Consider the following 9,823-nt stretch of genomic DNA (forward strand, 5'->3'; position numbering starts at 1 on the left):
GTTCTTTCAGTAGCATGAAGACTTTAAATATTTTTAAGTAGGCACTCCAAAATAAATTCTCAATTCTGAGAAGCATTTGAAAATCACCTGTTTTGTCTCTCAGTATTCTGTTTGTTTGTTTTGGCACCAGGGATCGAACTTGGGACCTTGCGCTTGCAAAGCAGGCGGTGGAACCACTGAGCTAAATGCCCAGCCTTGTGTCTCAGTATTTTGGAGCTCCCTGTGGTCCCTTTTCAGGTGTTTGGTCAAAGATGTAAAGTACTCTTTCAAAAGATTCTGGAAAGGTAGTTGTTTCTCTGGATGAATTATCTCACTAGGAGGAAAAGTCAAATTAAACTTCTCTGCAGTACTCTTTACTGTCCTTGGTATATGTCCCGTGATATCATCTACACAATGGCGACAGAAACTGATCACCACAGAAACATGAGTGTGGGATCAGCATTAATAATATTTTTTAGCTGTTCATAGATTAAGGAAAGACCTTCCTTGTCAGTGAAAATCTCAACTATTGTCAATTGTGCAATGAAACGCAAATCAGTTCTTAGCTCGGTAATGTTAGGAGTTTTCTCCTCCTTCCCTGCTTCAAAATGTTTTTTCCAGACCTGAAGAAGCGTGGGGGCAAAGTCCGCATAGCGCTGGTGAAAGAGAGAACACAGGTGCACAGCAGAGTTCACATCAGAGATTTTTAGTTTGGCTTCTACAATGGAAGCTACAGCCTCTGCAATGTATTTGCTTAAATTTAGGCCATTAAAATCACGGGACAAGGAGTCTCTCTGTTGTTCTGTAATAGTTTTTAGTTTCTTTTTCTTTTTTTTTTGTACCAGGGATCGAACTCGGAACCTTGCCCTTGCGAGGCAGGCGCCGGAACCACTGAGCTAAATCCCCGGCCTAGTTTTTAGGTCTTGGCAAAAGCAGTATTTTTCTTCAAACTTAAGTCCAGGCGGCTGAAAGGGTCGCTGAAGAAGGGGGCCACACACGGACGTTCAAGCAAGCTTTACTGGGGCGGCAGTCTGCAGCCTGCCGGGCTGACTCACAGAATGGAGACCAGCAACTGTATGGGCTGAGCTGGAAGCTTATATAGGGATCTTGCAGGTGGGAGAGCACTAGGCCATTGGTGGGGGTGGGTGATTGGGGCTGGGGTGTGTAACAATAGGTTTCGGTCAAGGGGGATGGAGTCACCGCTTTCGGGAAGCCCCTATCTTACTGGAACATCTGACCATGAAACTGGTGGGGCAGAAAGACCTTAACTAGGCAGAGAGTCACTAACAAAGGGAGGTCATGCCTTAGCTATGCGGAAGTTCCCTGTTCCCTGTGGCCGGAGTGGGGCAGGGGGAAAGGAGAGCAGGGGGCTTGCTCTGTGGGGGCTAAAGAAATTTTCCTCTGGTCGGTTGTCTGGAGCATTTTGGTTTTTGCTACAAAGTTCCTTTCTTAATTGATGTCGTTCCCAAGCTTCCTGATGAAGCTGAAGGGATTCTTCCTTCTCTTTTAACTGAGCCCCTTCTCCTTGCTGACGTTTTGTTTGCTCTCTTGCTTTTTTCTCTCTTCATCTTCATGTTTCTTTTCTTCTTCTTCTTCTTCCTCCTCCTCCTTCTCTTCTTCTTCCTCCTCCTCCTTCTCTTCTTCCTCCTCCTCTTCTTCTTCCTCCTCCTCCTCCTCTCTCCTCCTCCTCCTCCTCTTCTCCTCCTCCTCCTCCTCCTCCTCCTCTTCCTCCTCCTCCTCCTCCTCCTCCTCCTCCTCCTCCTCCTCCTCCTCCTCCTCTTCTTCTTCTTCTTCTTCTTCTTCTTCTTTCTTCTTCTTCTTCTTCTTCTTCTTCTTCTTCTTCTTCTTCTTCTTCCTCTTCTTCTTCTTTCACCTTTTCTTTTTTTCCTCTCGTTCTTTGTCTTCCTTTTGCTTTGTTTCTTCTTTTTCTCTTCAGGGACCTTACTGATCTTCTTCTTTTTTTTTGGTACTGGGGATTGAACTCGGGAGCTTGCACTTGCAAGGCAGGCGGCGGCACCACTGAGCTAAATCCCGGGCCCCCTGACCTCTTTCTTGGCAGTGATTTTGAGATCGTCTTTTGGTTTTTCCTTCCTGCTCACTGGCCGCTTTTCACTGCAGTCTTTCTCCTGGTTGTTTAGCAAAGATTCTTTTTCTTCCATACTTGCTGACTTTTTTCGCTCAGCTGGCATTTTGTGACCCAGAACAACCTCGAGCTTGTTGTCAACATTAGCCCCAGGTTTCCCAGCACAAACTCCAGCGCTCTGGCTCGCCCCTCCCCTCCCCCACCTCTCTCGCAGCCAAAGGCCCGCCTCTGCTTGATTTTAATATTAAAAGCAGAGCCACATTAATATTGACCATCTGTCTCAGATGCATAATTCTAGGCTCAAAAACACTGACCTTGCACATCCCAAACACTGCAACTGTAAAACAAATTGGTTGTGTTTTCAAAGTGGAAGACAAACTTCCAATTTTAGAAATAAAAATAAAAATTTCATACCATATGCAAGCATGTTAAATTTCAATAACAGTACTGTGTGGTAAAGTCCCATGGCTTCTTCTGCCCTGGTCATATTTGGCTTCCCTAAGACAAGAGCCTGAACTTCACTGAGACTCCCAGAGAGGGGCTACGGTGTAAAACAGAGGTCTACCATATTGGTGTACATACAGTGTAGTACTACCTTTGCGTATTTTTTTGGTATAATGGACTCATCTAATAAAATTCTTGTAAGAGTCCTCAAAGTTGGGTCTGTGGTTTGTTTTTATTTTATTTGTTTGTTTGTTTATTTATTTATTTATTTTGCAGTACCAGGGATTAAACTCAGCACCTTAGGCTTGCAAGGCAGGTGAGGAGCCACTGAGCTAAATCCCCCTGCCGATCCATGATTTCTTTACCAGTCCATATCCTCCTTTTTGTGTGTGTGTGTGATTGAGAGTAGGACTTTTAATAAACAATTTAAAATAGTTGACAGTTTCACAGTTGCCCTTATTTTAGGAATAATTTTTACATATCCCACATATATCTTTTTGCATTGATTTCTATCAGACCTGATGTCAGAAATAAAATTCTAAAAAAAAAGAGTGATATTTACCCACTGCTTCTTCTTGGTCTGAGATATTAATTGTGCTGGGTGGCTAGCTTCTTGATTTCTTCTACAAATTCTTCTTTACACTTTTCCTTTACTTGCTTACATTTTCTGTCCATCTCACTCTGCATGTTTGCTACAGCTTTATTTACAGCCTGTCTTTTTTCTTCTTCCATTTCAGAACGCAGCTTTTCCAGAGCTTCATGGACAACTCTGTCTCTCGATTGTGGTCTGATTTCATCTGGTCTTTAAAGTCATTGAAAATTCTGGTGTACTTGTCATGGCACATGCTCTGACAGACCCCATAGCTGGTGGTCTGGGTGCTCCAGTGCAGCATTCTAGGGGAAGAGGCACTTAACTTCTTAGTCTGTGTTGATAGTGACACCTTCTCGATTGGCTAAGGCTTTGTGGAGATTTCCTGGCTAGAACTCACTGCTTCCATTTCAGGCTCTGGTTCTTCCTTTTTGGGTTCCACACTTTGATTACGTTGTCCTTTCTTTGCCCTTGGTTCGTGGGTGAACTTTAGCTGCTCATTACTGGTAGACAAAATACTGGACTCCGCCTCTTCCTCACCTCTGTCCTCATTCTTAGACTTCCAAAATCTTCCTTTGTGAAGGAAGCACTAGTGCAGTTCCAGCTCATCACAGGCCTTCTTCCACCCCATACTGTGCTTCATGTGCAGCCGGTGAATGTTGACTGTGATATCTTGGATGTTTTCAGAAGGAATCCAGGCCCTCTGGTGGTGGTGGCCAAAAAAGCGAATGTCAACTTAATTGTCCTCTTTCTGCATGACTTTGGCTGCCCAAAACCTGAAACCTTTCATTTTAGCCCAAACCAGCTCATGATTAGGCATACAAGGATAGCAGAGCCAATTGTCTGAACGAGCATTTGACAAATAGAAGCAGTTCTTGCAAAGCTGTAGTTCATCCAGCTCATGACAGGTGTCTTTATATAGCATTCTTGCAATGTCAGCTTGCTCACTGTCTGCTCCATAGAAAATCACTGTGTTGTGGAGAAGCAGCTGGGCATCAGCTTTGAATTCTTCATAACTTCGTTATTTCCACTCATTCACTTTCTCTTGTATGGTGGGAACATTGACAGCTGAATGCACCAGCCTCCTGTACATTGGGTGTTTATTATCCTTCCCCTTCTTATTAAGGTCTATAGCACTCTCCTTCGTTCAGGAGATAATGAATCTCAGGTATGTGCCCATCTCCTGTTTATTTGTATTCTTCTTCTTAATGCTCCTGCAAACTGGGCACTGCCAGTGACTACTGCTGTCTCTAAGCCTGAACTCATCAGACAAACACTTGGAATGATACACACGAAAACACAGGTCACGTATCAACACCTCTCCAGGCAAATGGCATTCAAAACAATATCAGTCATGATTTTCTGTTTCCCAGTCAATCTCATCTCCTGGCAACCAATATCCTTCTTGTTCAATACCAGCTTTTGAACCTTTGCAGCCCACTGTTAGAGTTTCAACAATAAGACCATCTTTCACAGCTAAGCTCAGCTGATGGGTGGTCTCTTTTGGATGCATACTGTGGACTCCAGACATATACTTTGTAATTTGGTCAATGTTGGCAATTTGCTTCTGATTTCTTATAATCTCAATTGCTGCCCAAAGATGCTGGATAGCTTTTGTATCTGCCTGTCGCCTTTTTGTTAAACGTGCCATGACCTGTTTACTTCTTTAGGGCGTCTCCTCGCCAAGCGGGGCAGCGGCGGCGGAGCCGGGTCGGGCCAGGCCTGCGGGTTCCGAGCCCAGCAGCTGGGCCCGGCTGGTGCGGGGCAATAGGGGGCCCGGGAAAGTTAGCTCCCTGCAAGGCGGCGCGGGGCGCGGCGGTGGGCTCGGCCTTGGCCAGCTCAGGGTGGACGGTGCCAGCCTGGTGGAGGCCTGGGCCGCGCCGCGCTGGGGCTCGGGCAGCAGATGGGGCCCCACATTTTCTTTATCCAGTCTCCAGTTGATGGGTAATTGGGCTATTCCAAGTTTTAGCTATCACAAACTGTGCTGCTATGAACATGGGTGCAGATATATCACTGTGGTATGATTCTTTTAATTCTTTGTGGAAGATAGCCAGCAGGGGAATAGCTGGGTCAAATGGGACTTCCAGTCCTAGTTCTTTGAGCTATCTCCATACTGATTTCCACAGTGGTTGCACCAGTCTACACTCCCACCAACAGTGGAGCAGGGTTCCTCTTTCCCCACAGCCCCGCCAGCATTTGATATTGGTTGATTTCATGATAGCAGCCATTCTTTCTGGAGTGAGGTGGAATCTCAGCATTGTTTTCATTTGCAGCACTCGAATGACCAGTGATGTTGAACATCTTTTCATATGTTTATTTTCTATTTCTACTTCTTTGAGAAATGTCTGTTCATTTCAGATGTCCATTTTTGGATTGCATCTTTAAATTTGGGAGTTTTTGAGAGGTAGAGAGCCAAATTTAAGGAAAAGATTCATGCCTTTTCATTCATATGCAGGATAGTTGGATCACACTGGGAAGATGGAATACCCAGGAAACAGGCAAAGCATTATTTTGGCTGCCCAGGTCTGTGAGGCTGCTTCCAGAGGAGATTACTGTGAGAATCCAAGTTGACCAGGTCAGGAAAGATGCACCTTTGTGTGGGTGGGCGCTATCCAATATGATGGACCCCTGAGGGAACAAGTATCTAAGATGAATTGCTGTTCCTCTGAAAGCTTCATAGAAAATTAGATGCTGCCTGTGGGCTTTGGAACTCCTGGTTTGCTGGCCTTCTTCAGACATGAATTGAGCCAGGCTAGCAGCATTCCAGGGTCTATGAAGGCACATGTTATGTTTTCATATAAATCTCCTTTTCCTAAAAAGTTAATAAATGTTTTAAAATTATTTTTTTAATCCAGAATTGTATTTCCAGGATTTAAATCTTTTGGACTTTAGACTTTAAGCTTTAGGTATTTTGATTTCACAAGATTTGGACCTTCTAGATTATGCTGTTAGGGATTGTGTCTTCTCGGATTTTGATCCAAACTCCTGGTACAGTGTAAAATAGCTCCTCTTAGAGAAGGCAGCCAATAAAGGGTAAACTTGCAAACAAGTTACATATAGGTAGCTGTTGCTTACTTCTACTGAGCAAATGTCAATGAGCAGCATAGAGTGAGGTTGTGCCTCAGAAATACCAGCCCTAAGTAGGAGAGGGCTAGAGTATTTATACACTAGCTCTCCGTCACCCTTACTGGCTGAAGGTAGCTTCTAGGGCTATTAATTCTCCTGCATTGCTAGCCAGCCCCGCATCCCTGTTACACATGTCTGGTGTGAGGACATGTGTCACCTACATGCAAAATGGTGCACATACTTAAGGTGTGAAGTCAAGCAAAGTTTTGCTGCAGTGGTGAGACCAGAGAAAATACCACAATATCTGCTAAATGTTAATTTTCTCTTCCACCAAAACACTGTAGGAATTTACATATTAAAATATTCAGGTTACACCATGAACTCAGGTATCATTGATGTTATCAGTCTTTTTTTTAATTTTCTGTTGAAATGGTTTCCACTCCCTTGATTCCCATCATTGTATAAAAGTCTCTTGGACAGCTGTGGCACAGGCAATATTTTCAGGGAAGAGAAGCAAAACAGCAAGACAGGAGAAACAGGTATGAGAAAGATGTGTAAAAAAGAAAAGATTTACAACCAATAACAAATGCTGGATTGGCTGTGTGGAAAAAGGAACCCTTCTCCATTGTTGGTGGGAGTGTGGACTGGTGCAACCACTGTGGAAGTCAGTGTAGAGATTCCTCAAAAAGCTAAAACTAGAGGTTCCATTTGACCCAGCTATTCCCCTTCTTGATATCTTCCCAAAAGAATTAAAAGCATCATACTACAGCAATATATACACACCCATGTTTATAGCAGCACTATTTGTATTAGCTAAATGTTGGAGACAGCACAACTACTCATGAAATGATAATAGAAAAAGATGTGTGTGGTTTAAAAAAAATAAAATGGAGTACTACTCAGCCATAAAGAAAGATAAACTTGAGACATTTATAGCTAAATGGATGTACCTTGAGACCATACTCTTAAGTGAAATAAATTGGACACACATGTGTAAATACCACATTGTTTCTCTGGTGTGAGAAACTGAAAGTGTAAAAAAGGATAAAAATGAATAATTGATAATGTGAAATAGGAAGAAAATATTCAAAGGAGAAGGGGAACTAGGAAGGGGAATGGGGAAAAGAAAAGAAGGGAAAGAAAAAATGAGAAAAAAAGGAAAAATGGAAACAAAGCTTTTGTAAATATGGAGTGGTGGAGGAGTTGAATGGAGGGAAGGGGAATGGGAAAAACTAAGAACCAAGATAATCATATATGGGTACAAATTCCCTATGATGAATGTGATCATTGTGTATACCTAAAATGTACCAATAAACTTAATTAATTAAAAAAAGAAAAGACTTAAAGATGAACAATGCTATTTTTGTGTGCTTTTAAGAATATCTAGTAAAGTGAGATAATTTATGATGCAAGTAATCTAGAGCAGACTTGGTGGAAGGATTCCCTGGAAATACTGAGAAGGTGGGCTGTAGTACACCACAGAGGTCTTGTCCTTAGCTGGGAACAAAGACAACTCCTCTTCAGAGACACGAGGAAAATTTCCAGTCAACTTTGTCTAGGCTTTCACTTTTCTTTCGGGGAAGGTTTCTAAGAAGAGATTCAATCTTTCTGACCTTTAATTGTGATGTGTTGATTTGATTAATACCCAGGGGAATATCCCAGTACATTTCTGGGTGGGTCATGAAGTGTGACTGTGGATGGTATATGGGGTCCTCAAATCCTTTCTTTGTCGTACTAGTCTCTAGCTCTGCTTTCAAGCTTTCCTGAACCAAATGGCTTTGCTCTACCACCCCTCCTGTCAGAATGTTTCTTCCTTGAAGAGGGCTGACCATGAACTGAATTCCCTGAAACCATGGGGCCAAATTAAACTCATCCTTTAAGTTTTAGCTGTCAAGTATTTGATCCAGGAGTAGAAAAACTGACTAAAACTATCTTTAATAAATTCACAGTTATTCAAGTTATCTATTTCTTAAGACAGTTTTTCTGTTTTTTTTCTCTTTTAGGGAATTTGCTCATTTCATTTGAGGTTTTAAATGTATTGATATAAAGTTGTTTATACCATTATTATTATTATTATTATTATTATTATTATTATTATTATCATTGCAACGTCTTAATATCGGAGAATAGTTTGGGTGCCTCATATCTCTTTCCTAATATTGGTAATTTTTGTTTCTTTATAGTATGCCTACATATTTATCAGTATACTCATCTTTTCAAAGAACTGTTTTAAAAAATTTCATAGATTTTTCTTTATTGCTTACTTACATTTTATGATTCCCTCTTGCATCTTTTGAATTATTTTTTCTGCTTATTTTTGATTAATTTGCTTTTCTTCATCCATTTTCTTGGGGGTGAAATTTGAGGTCAATGAATACAGGACTTACTAAATTCTAATACAGACATTAAGAATTATGTATTTTCCTCTAAGCACATTTGCATCTGTATCTTGAAGATTTTGATGTATTATTTTCATTTACATTTTGAGTACACCATATTTTTTACATTAATTTGAAATTCTTTTTAATCCATGACAATTTAGAAATGTGCTACTTAGAAATATTTGAATTTTCTAGAGATTTTTCTTTCATTGATTTTGATTTTTTAGTTCCATTTTTGTTTAGTTGCTTGTATGGTTTGTATCTTTTGAAATTTATTGAATCTATCTTAATAGCCTACCAGATGGTTCATTTTGTATTAAATTGTCATTAATGTAATGACATACCTAAGGCAAGCTAACTTTATAAGGGAAGGAGATTTATTGATCTTACAGTTTGGGAGGTTCAAAGGGATGGTCCTGGCATTAGCTCAACTCTGTTCAGGGCCCTCTTGGTACTTCCTCCACATGATAGGCTCCCACGCATGTGAAAGAGATCACAACAGAAGATGAAGCCAAAGAGAAACACAGGGTCTGGTGCAGGCTTTTATCACGGCTTGCTCTCTCAAGAACTTATTCTAGGAGATCAGCATTGTTTTCCAAACACAGTTCCACCAGTTACGTACAACGCCCCACCCATTTCTAGCAGCTCTCAAGTCAGGACCTGGCAGATCAAGTTTCTAAATAACCCAGTTCTTAGGGGGACAAACAACATCCAAACTAGCAATGCTAATTGGCGCTACATGTATACTTGAAAGGAATGCACGCCCTGCCCTTTTGGGGTGTGTACATAAAGGCTGATAAGGTGAAGAAGTTAATTAAAAGTGTGAATACAGCCTTTTATTTATATCCTTACTAATTTTGTGCTTACTTTCTTCTGTTATTTAAAGGAGGTTGGACTCTCAGACTATATAATAGTGATTTTATTTATTTATTTCCCCATGTAGTTTTCAGAGATTTTAGTGTCACTTATTTGGAGACTCTTTTCTTATATGTTTAAATGGTTAGAAATATTATGCCCTCTAAATGAAATTTTCTGTCATTATGAAACATTCTTTATATTCCTGATTCCTAATAATACTTTTTATGTTCTGAAATTACTTTGACTAACATTAAAATAGTCACAACAGCTGTCTTATAGGTCACTGATCAGTGTCAGAATGATGTGATTTTTCCTTTGTTCATTTTTGTTGTTGTTGTTGGAAGTCAAATTTTCCCTGCCTTTCTGCATTCCTGGAAAGTACTGGCTTACCTAGCTATGGAAATTAATATCGCTTTATTATAG

General features: G+C 41.0%; 1 pseudogene; it reads right to left on the minus strand.

Annotated features, from left to right (window-relative positions):
• Window positions 1-3,044: 3,044 nt before the first annotated feature.
• Window positions 3,045-4,771, minus strand: LOC101714549 (zinc finger MYND domain-containing protein 11 pseudogene; annotated as a pseudogene).
• Window positions 4,772-9,823: the final 5,052 nt, after the last annotated feature.

The sequence above is a fragment of the Heterocephalus glaber genome, unplaced genomic scaffold (genome assembly GCF_053883595.1).
Source record: "Heterocephalus glaber isolate CG9 unplaced genomic scaffold, H.glaber_assembly_v1.0 deba00000901, whole genome shotgun sequence".
NCBI lineage: Eukaryota > Metazoa > Chordata > Mammalia > Rodentia > Bathyergidae > Heterocephalus > Heterocephalus glaber.